The sequence below is a fragment of the Gorilla gorilla genome, chromosome Y (assembly GCF_029281585.2).
Source record: "Gorilla gorilla gorilla isolate KB3781 chromosome Y, NHGRI_mGorGor1-v2.1_pri, whole genome shotgun sequence".
Taxonomy (NCBI): domain Eukaryota; kingdom Metazoa; phylum Chordata; class Mammalia; order Primates; family Hominidae; genus Gorilla; species Gorilla gorilla.
In genome coordinates this window covers 45,100,520-45,112,981 of record NC_073248.2, presented here as the reverse complement: position 1 = coordinate 45,112,981, position 12,462 = coordinate 45,100,520, and the positions used below count along the sequence as shown (strand labels likewise).

The 12,462-nt window shown below is 37.4% G+C and overlaps 2 pseudogenes; both read left to right on the top strand.

The window, feature by feature from the left end:
* The window catches only part of LOC129530390 (putative tyrosine-protein phosphatase TPTE), a 67,455-nt pseudogene that overhangs the window by 18,942 nt on the left and 36,051 nt on the right, over positions 1-12,462 (top strand).
* LOC129530449 (uncharacterized) lies at positions 10,653-10,764 on the top strand (annotated as a pseudogene).

Genomic DNA, 12,462 nt, shown 5'->3' with positions numbered 1-12,462 from the left:
CCCAGAGATCTAGTAGACTGTGTGGGATCAGAGGTTCTTGTAGTAAGGGAATGGCAACTTGAGGAGAGAATTCACCTCTTTTGGCCAATTGATCCTCCATCTACATCAGCCTTAACTCTCCAAGCCTGGGTGGAGGTGGTGGGTCCAGGTGGAGAGGGGAAGATTAGAAGGATTGGGGATTTCCTTTATCTCAGGTTAACCTAACATCCTTCATCAAAGGCCAATGTTGTTTTTTTAACTTTTATTTTAGGTTTGGAGGTACACGTGAGGTTTGCTACATAGGTAAACTTGTGTCAGGGAGGTTTTTTTTCATTTTTTACATATTATTTCATCATCCAGGTATTAAGCTCAGTACCCAAATAGTTATCTTTTCTGCTCCTCTCTCTCCTCCTGCCCTCCCCACTTAAGTAGACCCCAGCATCTGTTTCCTTCTTTGTGTTCATAAGTCCTTATGATTTACCTACCACTGATAGGTGAGAACATTCAGTATTTGGTTTTCTGTTTCTGCAGTAGTTTGCCAAGGATAAGAGCCTCCAGCTCCATCGATGTTCCCACAAAATACATGATCTCGTTCTTTTTTATGGCTGCATAGTATTCCATGGTATATATGTACCACATTTTCTTTATCCAATCTGTCATTGATGGGTACCTAGGTTGATTCCATGTCTTTGCTATTGTAAATAGTGCTGCAGTGAACATTCATATGCATGTATCTTTATAGTAGAATGATTTATATTCCTCTGGGTATCAACTCAGTATTGGGATTGCTCAGTCAAATAGTTCTGCTTTTAGCTCTTCAAGGTATTGCCATAGTGCTTTTTACAGTGATTGAATTAATTTACACTCCCACCAACAATGTATATGTGTTCCTTTTTCTCTGCAACCTTGCCCGCATCTGTTATTTTTTGACTTTTTAGTAATAGCCATTCTGACTGTTGTGAAATGGTATCTCATTGTGGTTTTGATTTGCATTTCTCTAATCTGTGATATTGAGCTTTTCTTCATATGTTTGTTGGCCACATGCATGTCTTCTTTTGAGAAATGTCTGTTCATGTCAAAGGCCAATTGTCGGTGCCCCAGTTCTGCTCAGTATCTGCCCTCTTTGTTCTCCCGTCTTAGGCACAGGCTGTGAGCATTGTCTTAGGATTCATGACTCTTGGGGTGGAATTTGAGTCCTGTGTTGGAGGCTTCAGTATGACAGAAACTTCCTGAAGTCTTCTCCTACTGAAGCCTCCTGTGTTGGAGGCTTCTCCTCTTGAAGAGCCTCCAACACAGGAGGCTTGAGTAGGACAAACAAAAATTGTTCCTCATGAGCTACCTTGTCTCCAGCCATAAGGTAAAATGAGGCATTATTGGAGGCTCCATCAAACAGGTTCTCCTTCCTTTGATTAATGGAAGGAGCCCAGTCTTTCGGATGTTTCTCCTTTGAAGTATATCTTACTAAAATGTCTTACCTCTGAAGTTCATTTGCAACCTCATATGCGACTCTTGCTGATGTGTATCTGTTCACTAGGTGTCTAGTTTGAGGAGATGACAAGAGCACCGTTTACTACCTATGCTCATTCCTGAAACACCTTATTTTATTGCAGTGGAAACTGAGATCTGGCCAAAGTTTGATGATTTGACCAGGCTGGCATTAAAATACAGTTCTCTTCTACCACCCTTTTCTGTCTTCATGCTATACTCCTTGAGATGATGACCACAAGTTTAAGTTTAGTATTGCCATAAAGTTGGGGTTGGGGCTTTGCATGCAATGGAAATGTTACTAAACATCCAAAGTTTACTGTCTTATTTGCATATATTCTGGATAGCATAGTAAACAAGTAAAATACTCATGGAGCAGGAAGAATAAAATTTTAGCTATTAGTAAAAAGCATTTTGTTATACAACTTCTGAATAATTTTCTTTTGAAATTATATTTATAAGGGCCTTTGTTTTTTTGTTAAATTTACAATATATGTTAGAAGAAATCTGATTAATTTTATTTTTACTTCTTTCTGCAGCTGCAAGATTAAGAAAATTGTGCATTCAATTGTATCATCCTTTGCATTTGGGTATGTGAGACATAGAAAACACCATGTATTAAATATATCTGAGACTTGGCTGGGCACGGTGGCTCACGCCTGTAATCCCAGCACTCTGGGAGGCCGAGGCAGGTGGATCACATGAAGTCAGGAGTTCAAGACCAGCCTGGCTAACATGGTGAAACCCCATCTCTACTAAAAATACAAAAGTTAGCCAACCATAATGGTGGGTGCCTATAATCCCAGCTACTCAGGAGGCTGAGACAGAAGAATCGCTTGAACCGAGGAGGCATAGGTTGCAATGAGCTGAAATTGCACCATTGCACCACAGCCTTGGCGACACAGCAAGACTCCATGTTAAAAAAAAAAGAAAAGAAAATATATGAGTCTCCTATATATCTATACATACATATATATATATATATGAGACTTAATACTTCAATGAGAAACACTGAAATAAAATAACAAAAAAGCATTTCCACTGTCCATCAGTTGCTAAGTAGCCATGTGACCCATCTAATGTAATCTAATTTATCATGGAATTTTGGTTTAAGCTGGACATTAAGAATTGCAAATAAATGGCTTTTGCCTAAGATTAATAGTAATATATTGTTTTTCTTCCATCTGCAAAAGTAACATTAATGAAAATCAAATGTTAAAATTCTATAATTATTAGTAAAGTGTTTTATTAGTACCTTATACATCAGGAATTACTCTTTAATTCTGGAGACAATTTACTTAGACTCTTCTCTACATAAGAGTAAGATTTCATACTATGATATAGATTTATGCAATATAATTGTTTCCTTTTGAATTAATAATATTTGAATTTGAGCTGCAAGTTTTTAAAAAAGTACTTCAAAGACAAATTCACCTTCATAGACTAGGCAAATAGTCTAATCAATTTATGGAGAATGTATTTAGAATATGTAACAGCAAGTGGCAGGAGGTACTTTAGAGTTCAAGACTCATGTGCTCATCACTCTGCTAGAAGCACCCATAAATATGAAATCATGTACTTGTTGAAAATGTCACTGATGAAAAATCTTGGTCTTTTAAGAGCTTATGTTACTCATGCTTTCATTTGGTTTTTATTAATAAATTCTTTAGAATTATCCAGATTAATGAGGGTTTATTTTTTATGAGAAATTGGTATAAACTTCTTATGAAATTTGCAGATTTTAAGAAGAGTTTGTAAACAGACAGGTGATTTTAATTCAGTTTTACTTTTCTCTCTTGAGGTGTTGGCCTGATGTGTTTACTGTAAAAGGCCACGATAATATCTTGTGAAGTGGTTTGGTGAGAATTCTGTTTATTAAGAACTGCTTCTATTGGGTGAAAACAGTGATTTTTCTGAGATTCTAAGGCATTACGGTTTTTCCTGCCACTGGGCAGCTTAATACTAAATAATAACATTTTGGTACCTGATCAGTGGCTTAAATATAGTATAGCTACAGGGACAAATGCCCCTTTATCTTTGCATTTATTTATTTATTTATTTATTTATTTATTTATTTATTTGTTTGTTTGTTTATTTTAGACTATTTGGAGTTTTCCTGGTCTTACTGGATGCCACTCTCATCCTTGCCGACCTAATTTTCACTGACAGCAAACTTTATATTCCTTTGGAGTATCGTTCTATTTCTCTAGCTATTGGCTTATTTTTTCTCATGGATGTTCTTCTTCGAGTATTTGTAGAAGGGTAAGTTTGATTATTTTTATAATGCATTAAGCTACTTTGTAGTTTTATAAGAAGCACTTTCAGAGGCTGAGGTGGGAGGATCCCAAGGTCAGGAGTTCGAGAAAATCCTGGCCAACATGGTGAAACCCCGTCTCTACTAAAAATACAAAAATTAGCTGGGCGTGGTGGTGGTTGCCTGTAATCCCAGCTGGTTGGGAGGCTGAGGCAGGAGAATCATTAGAACCTGGGAGGCAGAAGTTGCACTGAGCTGAGATCATGCCATTGCACTCTAGCCTGGGTGACAGGGTGAGACTCCATCTCAAAAAAAAAAAAAAAAAAAAAAAAAAGCATTTTAAAATAATTAACAGGAGCATTCACGGGAAACTGACTTAAGAGCCTTTGGGCCTTATGAGAACATTGGTGGTAGTCTGGCAGTACCCCCCATGTCCTGTGTTTGAGGTGGCCATGGATTGATGTTCCTCTGCCTTTGGACAGGGGTGGAAAGAATGGGAGGGACTGCATCTTGTGGTTTGAGTGACAGCTCAGCCATAGCACAATAAAACACTAGGTAGGCTTTTACAGTTTTTGATCTGGGCCCTGATTCCCAGACAGCACCTGTGGATCCACCTGGAGGCTAGGAGAACTTGCCATCCTGAAGGCAAGGACACAGGCCTGGCTGTTTTTACCATGTGATGACTGTAGAGCCCCAGGGCCTTCAGTAAACTCCTGCAATAGCTAAGGAGTGGTTACAGCAGGTCTTGGGCAAGACTCCGTGCTGTGCTGGCCTCAGGTCTGACCCCATGCAGTCACAGTAGTGGTGGCCACAGACGTGCTTATGTCACTCAACCCCAAGCTTTAGGTGCCTCAGAACAGAGAGAGAAACTCTGTTTGGGAGAAAGTAAGGGAAGAAAACAAGAGTCTCCTTTTGGTAATGCAGAGAATTATCCTGGATCTTGTCCAAGACCATTAAGGCAGTACCACTATGAGTCTGCAAGAACCAGAATTTAGGAGGCTTGGGGTGCCCCCTAAAGCAGATAGAGATTAGATCACAGTATCCAAGTTCTTTCAAATATCTGGAAAGCCTTCCCAAGAAAGATGGGTACAAACAAGCCCTGACAGTGAAAACTACAATAAATACAGTGAAAACTACAATCAATACCTAACTCTTCAATGCCCAGACACCAAAGAATATCTGCTAGCATCAACACTATCCAGGAAAACATGACCTCACCAAATGAACTAAATAAGACACCAGGGGCCAATCCTGTAGAAACAGAGATATGTGACCTTTCAGACAAAGAAATCAAAATAGCTGTGTTGAGGAAGGAAACTCAAAGAAATTCAAGATAATACAGAGAAGGAATTCATAATTCTATTAGATAAGTTTAACAAAGAGATTGAAATAATTTAAAAGAATCAAGCAGAAATTCTGGAGCCAAAAAATGTAATTGGCGTGCCGAAGAATGCATTAGAGTCTTTTAATAGCAGAATTGATAAACCAGAAGAAAGAATTAATGAGCTTGAAGACAGGCTATTTCAAAATACATAGAGGAGACAAAGGAAAGAATAAAAAACAATGACGCCTGCCTACAGGATCTAGAAAATAACCTCAAAAGGACAAATCTAAGTGGCCTTAAAGAGGCCTTAAAGAGGAGGTGGGGAGTGTAGACAGTTTATTCAAAGGGATGGTAACAGAACGTCCCAAATCTACAGAAAGATATCAATATCCAAGTACAAGAAAGTTATAAAACGCCGAGCAGATGTAACTCAAAGAAGACTACCTCAAGGCATTTAATAATCACAGTCCCAAAGATCAAGGATAAAAAAAGGATCTTAAAAGCAGCGAGAGAAAAGAAACCAATAATATACAATGGTGCTACAATATATCTGGCAGCAGACTCTTTAGTAGAAACGTTTCAGGCCAGGAGAGAGTGGCATGACATATTGAAAGTGCTGAAGGAAAAAAACATTTACCCTAGAACAGTGTATCCAGTGAAAATATCCTTCAAAGTGAAGGGGAAATAAAGACTTTTCCACACAAAAGCTGAGGGATTTTGTCAACACCAGACCTGTCCTAGAAGAAATGCTAAAGGGAGTATTTCAATCCAAAAGATAAGGACATTAATGAGCAATAAGTAACAACCTGAAGGTATAAAACTCACTGGTAATAGTAGGTATACAGAAAAATGCAGAATGTTATAACACTGTAACTATGATGTATAAACTACTCTTACTCTAAGTAGAGAGACTAAACTATGAGCCAATCAAAAATATTAACTACAACTTTTCAAGACATAGATGGTATAATAAGATATAAATAGAAATAACAAAAAGTTAAAAAATAGGGAGACTAAGTTGTAGAGTTTTTATTAGTTTTCTTTTTACTTGTTTATGAAAACTTGTTATAAGAGTAAAATAATGGATTATAAGATAGTATTTACAAGCCTCATGGTAACCTCAAACCAAAAAATATAACAATGGATATATGAAAAATACAAAACAAGAAACTAAATCATATCACCAGAGAAAATTACCTTCACTAATGAAAGACAGGAAGGAAAGAAGGAAGAGAAGACCCCAAAACAACCAGAAAACAAATAACAAAATGGCAGGAGTAAGTCCTTACTTATCAATAATAACATTGAATGTCAGTAGACTGAACTTTTCAATCAAAAGATAGAGTGGATGAATGGATGAAAGAACAAGACCCATCCAGGTGTGGTGGCTTATGCCTGTAATCCCAGCAGTTTGGGAGGCCAAAGCAGGCAGATCATGAGGTCAAGAGCTACAGACAATCCTGGCAAACATGGTGAAATGCTGTCTCTACTAAAAATACAAAAATTAGCAAGGTGTGGTGGTGTGCACCTGTAGTCCCAGCTACTCAGGAGGCTGAGGCAGGAGAATCACTTGAACCCGGGAAGCAGAGTTGCAGTGAGCCGAGATGGTGCCACTGCACTCCAGTCTGGTGACAGAGCAAGACTCCAGCTCAAAAATAAATAAAATAAACCCATTGCTCTGTTGCCTACAGGAAACACTCTTCTCCCATAAAGACACATGTAGGCTGGAAGTGGTGGCTCACTCCCATAATCACAGCACTTTGGGAGGCAGAGGCAGGTGGTTTACTGGAGGTCAGGAGTTCGAGACCAGCCTGGCTAATATGGTGAAACCCTGTCTCTACTAAAGATACAAAAATTAGCTGGGTGTGGTGCCGGGCACCTGTAATTTCAGCTACTCATGAGGCCGAGGCCAGAGAATCACTTGAACCTGGGAGGCAGAGGTTGCAGTGAGCTGAGATCACACCACTGCACTCTAGCCTGGGTGACAGAATGAGTTTCAGTCTCAAAAGAATAAAAATAAAAACACCCAAAAACCAAAACCAAAACCAAAAACATGCTAATATATCTGATAAATATTGATGCAAAAATCCTCAACAAGATACTAGAAAACTGAATTCAACAATATATGGGAAAGATCATTCATCATGACAAGTGGGATGTGTCTCTGGGATGCAAGGATGATTCAACATTTGTAAATCAATCAATGTGATACATTATATCCACACAGTAAAGGATAAAAACCATAAGATCATTTCAGTTGATGCTGAAAAAGCGTTTGATGAAATTCAACATCCCTTCAAGGTAAACACCCTAAAAAAACTGGGTATAGAAGTAACATACCTCAACTTAATAAAAAACCATATATGACAGACCCACAGTCATTACCATACTGAATGGGGAAAAAATGAAAAGCTTTTCTCTGTGATCTAGAACACAATGAGGATGCCCACTTTTACCACCGTTGTTCAACATAGTACCGGAAGTCCTAGCTAGAGCCATTATAGAAGAGAAAGAAAGGGAATAAAAAAAAATCCAAATTGGGATGGAAGAAGTAAAATTATCCTTGTGTTTGCAGATGATACATTTTATTTGGAAAATACTAAAGACTCCACCAAAAAAACTATTAGAATTGATAAATTCAGTAAAGTTGCAGGATACAAAATCAATATACAAAAATCAGTAGCATTTCTATATGTCAACAGTGAACCATTTGGAAAGGACATTTAAAAAGTGGTCCTATATACAATAGCCACAAATAAAATTAAATACCTAGAAATTAACCTAACCAAAGAAGTGTAAGTTCTTTATAATGAAAATGATAAAACACTGATGAAAGAAATTGAAGAGGACACCAAAAAATGGAAAGAGATTCCATGTTCATGGATTGGAAGAATCAATATTGTTAAAATGTCCATACTATCCAAAGCAATTTACAGATTCAGTGCACTCCCTGTCAAAATATGAATGACATTCTTCACAGAAATAGAAGAAACAATCTTAAAATTTATATGGAGCCACAAAAGACCCAGAATAGCCAAAGCTATTCTAAGCAAAAAGAACAAAGCTGGAGGAATCACATTACCTGACTTCAAATTATACTACAGAACTATATAACCAAAACACCATGGCACTGGCATAAAAGCAGACACACAGACCACTGGAATAGAATAGAGAACCCAGAAACAAATCCATACACACTTACAGTGAACTCATTTTTCATAAATGTGCCAAGAACATACATCGAACAAAAGACATCTCTTCAACAAATGGTTCTGGGAAAACTGGATATACACATACAGAAGAATTCACCTAGACCCCTACCTCTCACCATATACAAAAATCAAATCAACATGAATTAAAGACTTAAATCTAAGACCTCAATGAAACTACTATACTACAAGAGAACATTGGGAAGAATCTCCAGGACATTGGTCTGAGGAAAAATTACTTGGGCTATACCTGACAAGCACAGGCAACCAAAGCAAAAATGGGCAAATGGGATCACATCAAGTTAAAAAACTGCTTCATAGCAGAGGAAACAATTAGCAAAGTGAAGAGACAGCCCACAGAATGGGAGAAAATATTTGCAAACTACCCATCTGAAAAGGGATTAATAACCAGAATATGTAAGGAGCTCAAACAACTCTCTAGGAAAAAATCTAATAATCTAATTTTTTAAATGAGGATAAGATTTGAATAGGCATTTCTCAAAACATACAGATGGTAAACAGGCATATCAAGAGATGCTTGACATGATTGATCATTAGAGAAATTCTCAGTGTAGAAAACTACCATGAGATATCATCTCACCCCAGCTAAAATGGTTTATATCCAAAAGTCAGGCAATAACAAATCCTGACCAAGATGTGAAGATAAGAGAACCCTCATACACTGTTCATGGAAATGTAAATTAGTAGAACCAATTGGAGAACAGTTTGGAGGTTACTCAAAAAACTAAAAATAGAACTACCATATGATCCAGCAATCCCACTGCTGGGTAGATACCCACAAAAGAGGAAATCAGTATATAGAAGAGATATCTGCGTTCCCTGTTTGTTGCAGCACTGTTCATAATGGCTAAGATTTGGAAGCAACCTAAGTGCCCATCAACAGATGAATGGGTAAAGAAAATATAGTACATATACACAAGAGAGTATTATTTAGCCATAAAAAACAATAAGATCCTGGCCAAGTGCACTGGCTCATGCCTGTAATCCCAGCACTTTGGGAGGCTGAGGTGGGCAGATCACCTGAAGTCGGGAGATCGAGACCAGCCTGACCAACATGGAGAAACCCCATCTCTACTAAAAATACAAAAATTAGCTGGATGTGGTGCCGAGCGCCTGTAATCCCAGCTACTCATGAGGCTGAGGCAGGAGAATCGCTTGAACCCAGGAGGTGGAGGTTGCAGTGAGCCAAAGTCACGCCATTGCACTCCAGCCTGGGCAACAAGAGTGAAAAGAGTGAAACTCCATCTCAAAAAAAAAAAAAAAAAAAAAAAGAGATCCTGTCATTTGGAACAACATGGATGGAACTGGAGATCACTATGTTTGTTAAGTGAAATAAGCCAGGCACAGAAGGATAAACATCACATGTTCTCAATTATTATGGGGCTCTAAAAAAAAAAAAAAATTGAACTCATAGACCTAGAGAGTAGACGGATGGTCATCAGAGGCTGGGAATGGTAGTAGGGGCTTGGGGGTGGGGAGGTGGGGATGGTTAATGGGTACAAAAAAATAGAATGAGTAACGCCTACTATTTGATAACACAACAGATTGACCATAGTCAACAATAACTTGATTGTATATTTTTAAATGACTGAAAGAGTGTAATTGGATTGTTTGTAACATGAATGATAAATGCTTGAGGGGATAGATGCCCCATTGTCCACAATGAGGGTGATTATTACGCATTTAGTTATATCTCTTATTACGTTTGAATTGCCATGTTGGTGTTTTAGTCACATATAAGTGTCAAATGATGAATATAATTTTATTGTTTGAAAACTTCCCATGAATGTTATATTTTTCCCTTAGTCTACTCTAGAAAATACATTTTAAATAATTCATGATAGTAGAATTCTTAATGGGGATGAGTCAATAGTTTGTGGTCTTTAAATATTCCTATCCTTCCAGGGGGGAATGAACTTATTTTTTTTGTTTTATATTACAGGAGACAGCAGTATTTTTCTGACTTATTTAACATTTTAGATACTGCCATTATTGTGATTCTTCTGCTGGTTGATGTCGTTTACATTTTTTTTTGACATTAAGTTGCTTAGGAATATTCCCAGGTATGAAACATAAGACTTACCTCTCTTAAAGTTTTTCATTAATTATAGCATTTTCTGTGCCTTTTATTCTATATAATCTTTTCAACTTCAAATGTTCTCATTCTATACCAAATACATTGCTTTAAAATGAAATGTTTAGGTAAATTCCCACATACTTTGAAACTAAAAGATTGTGATATTTAGGGACTGGTGATGAGTATACAGGCTAAGTACCATTAATGGAATAAAGAAGATGCAGTACCCCAAAGAAGGACTTTTACTCTTGTACTAACTTTAACTTCTCTACATTTTGAAGTTCTCAGCAAATTCCCATTTGTATCATTTTTTGGCCTTTTGGCTAAGATCAAGTATAATATTCTTATTAGTTTAATATCTGCTATATCAAAAAAATTTATATTGAAAACAATTCCCCTCTGTGCTTCAACTACATACAAATCCCTTACACATAATGTTCTGTCTGGATTTTTCCTACAGCCAAGAGGGAATTTATTTGAGCATACGCAAAATTAGAGTGACTTCAATCATGAGTTTCTAAAAAATAGCAAACAGAGCAGAAACTAGGAGATGACACGTGGCAACACAATAGTAGAGTTTTGCAGTGTAGTTGTGGTAGAAACAAAGAAAGCTTAGGCAAAGTTAGAAGTGTTAGGGATTGGGAAACTAAAGAGTATATGAAGCCCTGGTGACTCTTTTTTTACTGTGACAATGAGGAAAATGAAAGAGCAAATGTATACTGGGATGTAGATGGTGGCTTCCTAAGCTTGTTCATGGATCAAATAGCTGATTTCTTTTTTTGTACCCTAGCTTCCCTGGACTACAGCTCAGGCCCCAACTAAAAGCATGTTAAGTGATAGGCTTTTGGAGTTATTTGAAAATAACCTCAGCCAATGTGGTCCTCTGACTAGAAACATCAGCATCACTTGACAGCTTGCTAGAAATATAAGAAGAAAAATACCTTAGGCCCTACCCTGGACCCACTGAATCAGTGTCTCTGGGACCCAGCAATCTGCAGCTTAACAAGCTTTTCCAGGTGGCTCTTATTGATGTGTGCCCAAATCAGAGAAGCACTAGTCCAGACCATCAGTTCTCTGCTTCGGTGGTTCTGATGGTAGGGGAGATTCCAGCTAGCGCACTTCGGAAGTATCTCAATCTGTTGCCTCCCTGATGTGTAGTAGCAGCTGTAGTGAACATCTGTTACTCATGGGAATAACAAACATGAACAAGAATAATCGATTTGTTTTGATGTGGAAAAATTGAAAATGCTAGTCTTAAATCCCAAAATTAAATTTACAGATGCTAAGAGTCTATTGTATCACTTTTTCTCTAGACCAGAATTTCTCAGCCTTAGCATTACTGACATTTTGGGCCAGATCATTGTCATAAGAGGGTGGTGAGCAGTTATATTAATTGTAGGGTGTTTAGCAAAATTCCTGGCCTCTATTCACTAGATGTAAGTAACACACAGACACACACACACACGCACGCATGCCAGTGGCGAAAACCTAAATGCCTCCAGACATTGCCAAATATCCCGCAGGTAGGTAATTGGGGAGAGGAGGGAAAATTGCCTCTGGTTAACAACTGCTGCTCTAGACATAGTTTATATTGATAAAATTCTGTTTCTGAAGCAGAAATGGATCTTTTAAATTTATTCTTAGATGGACATATTTACTTCGACTTCTACGACTTATTATTCTGTTAAGAATTTTTCGTCTGTTTCATCAAAAAAGACAACTTGAAAAGCTGATAAGAAGGCGGGTAAGTGGGCAAAACATGCTTATGATTCACAAAAATATTTTGTGTTTTGGGACCCATTGACAAGGGTTTATATCTATACTGTATAATGTTTTTTATTTTTCTGTTGATGAGTGTTTCACAAACTAATGATGATTTTAAACTGTCAGGTTTCAGAAAACAAAAGGCGATACACAAGGGATGGATTTGACCTAGACCTCACTTACGTTACAGGTTTGTGACACTTAACCGTTGATTTACTTGTATTACTTCACTTTTTCTTGTAATTGTATTTTTTTTTGCCTCATCTAAGACACATTCATTCAAAATATTCTTTATTCATGAGGATATATGCTACTGTGATAGTGTGACATATCTGTGGTTTAGCCCTGG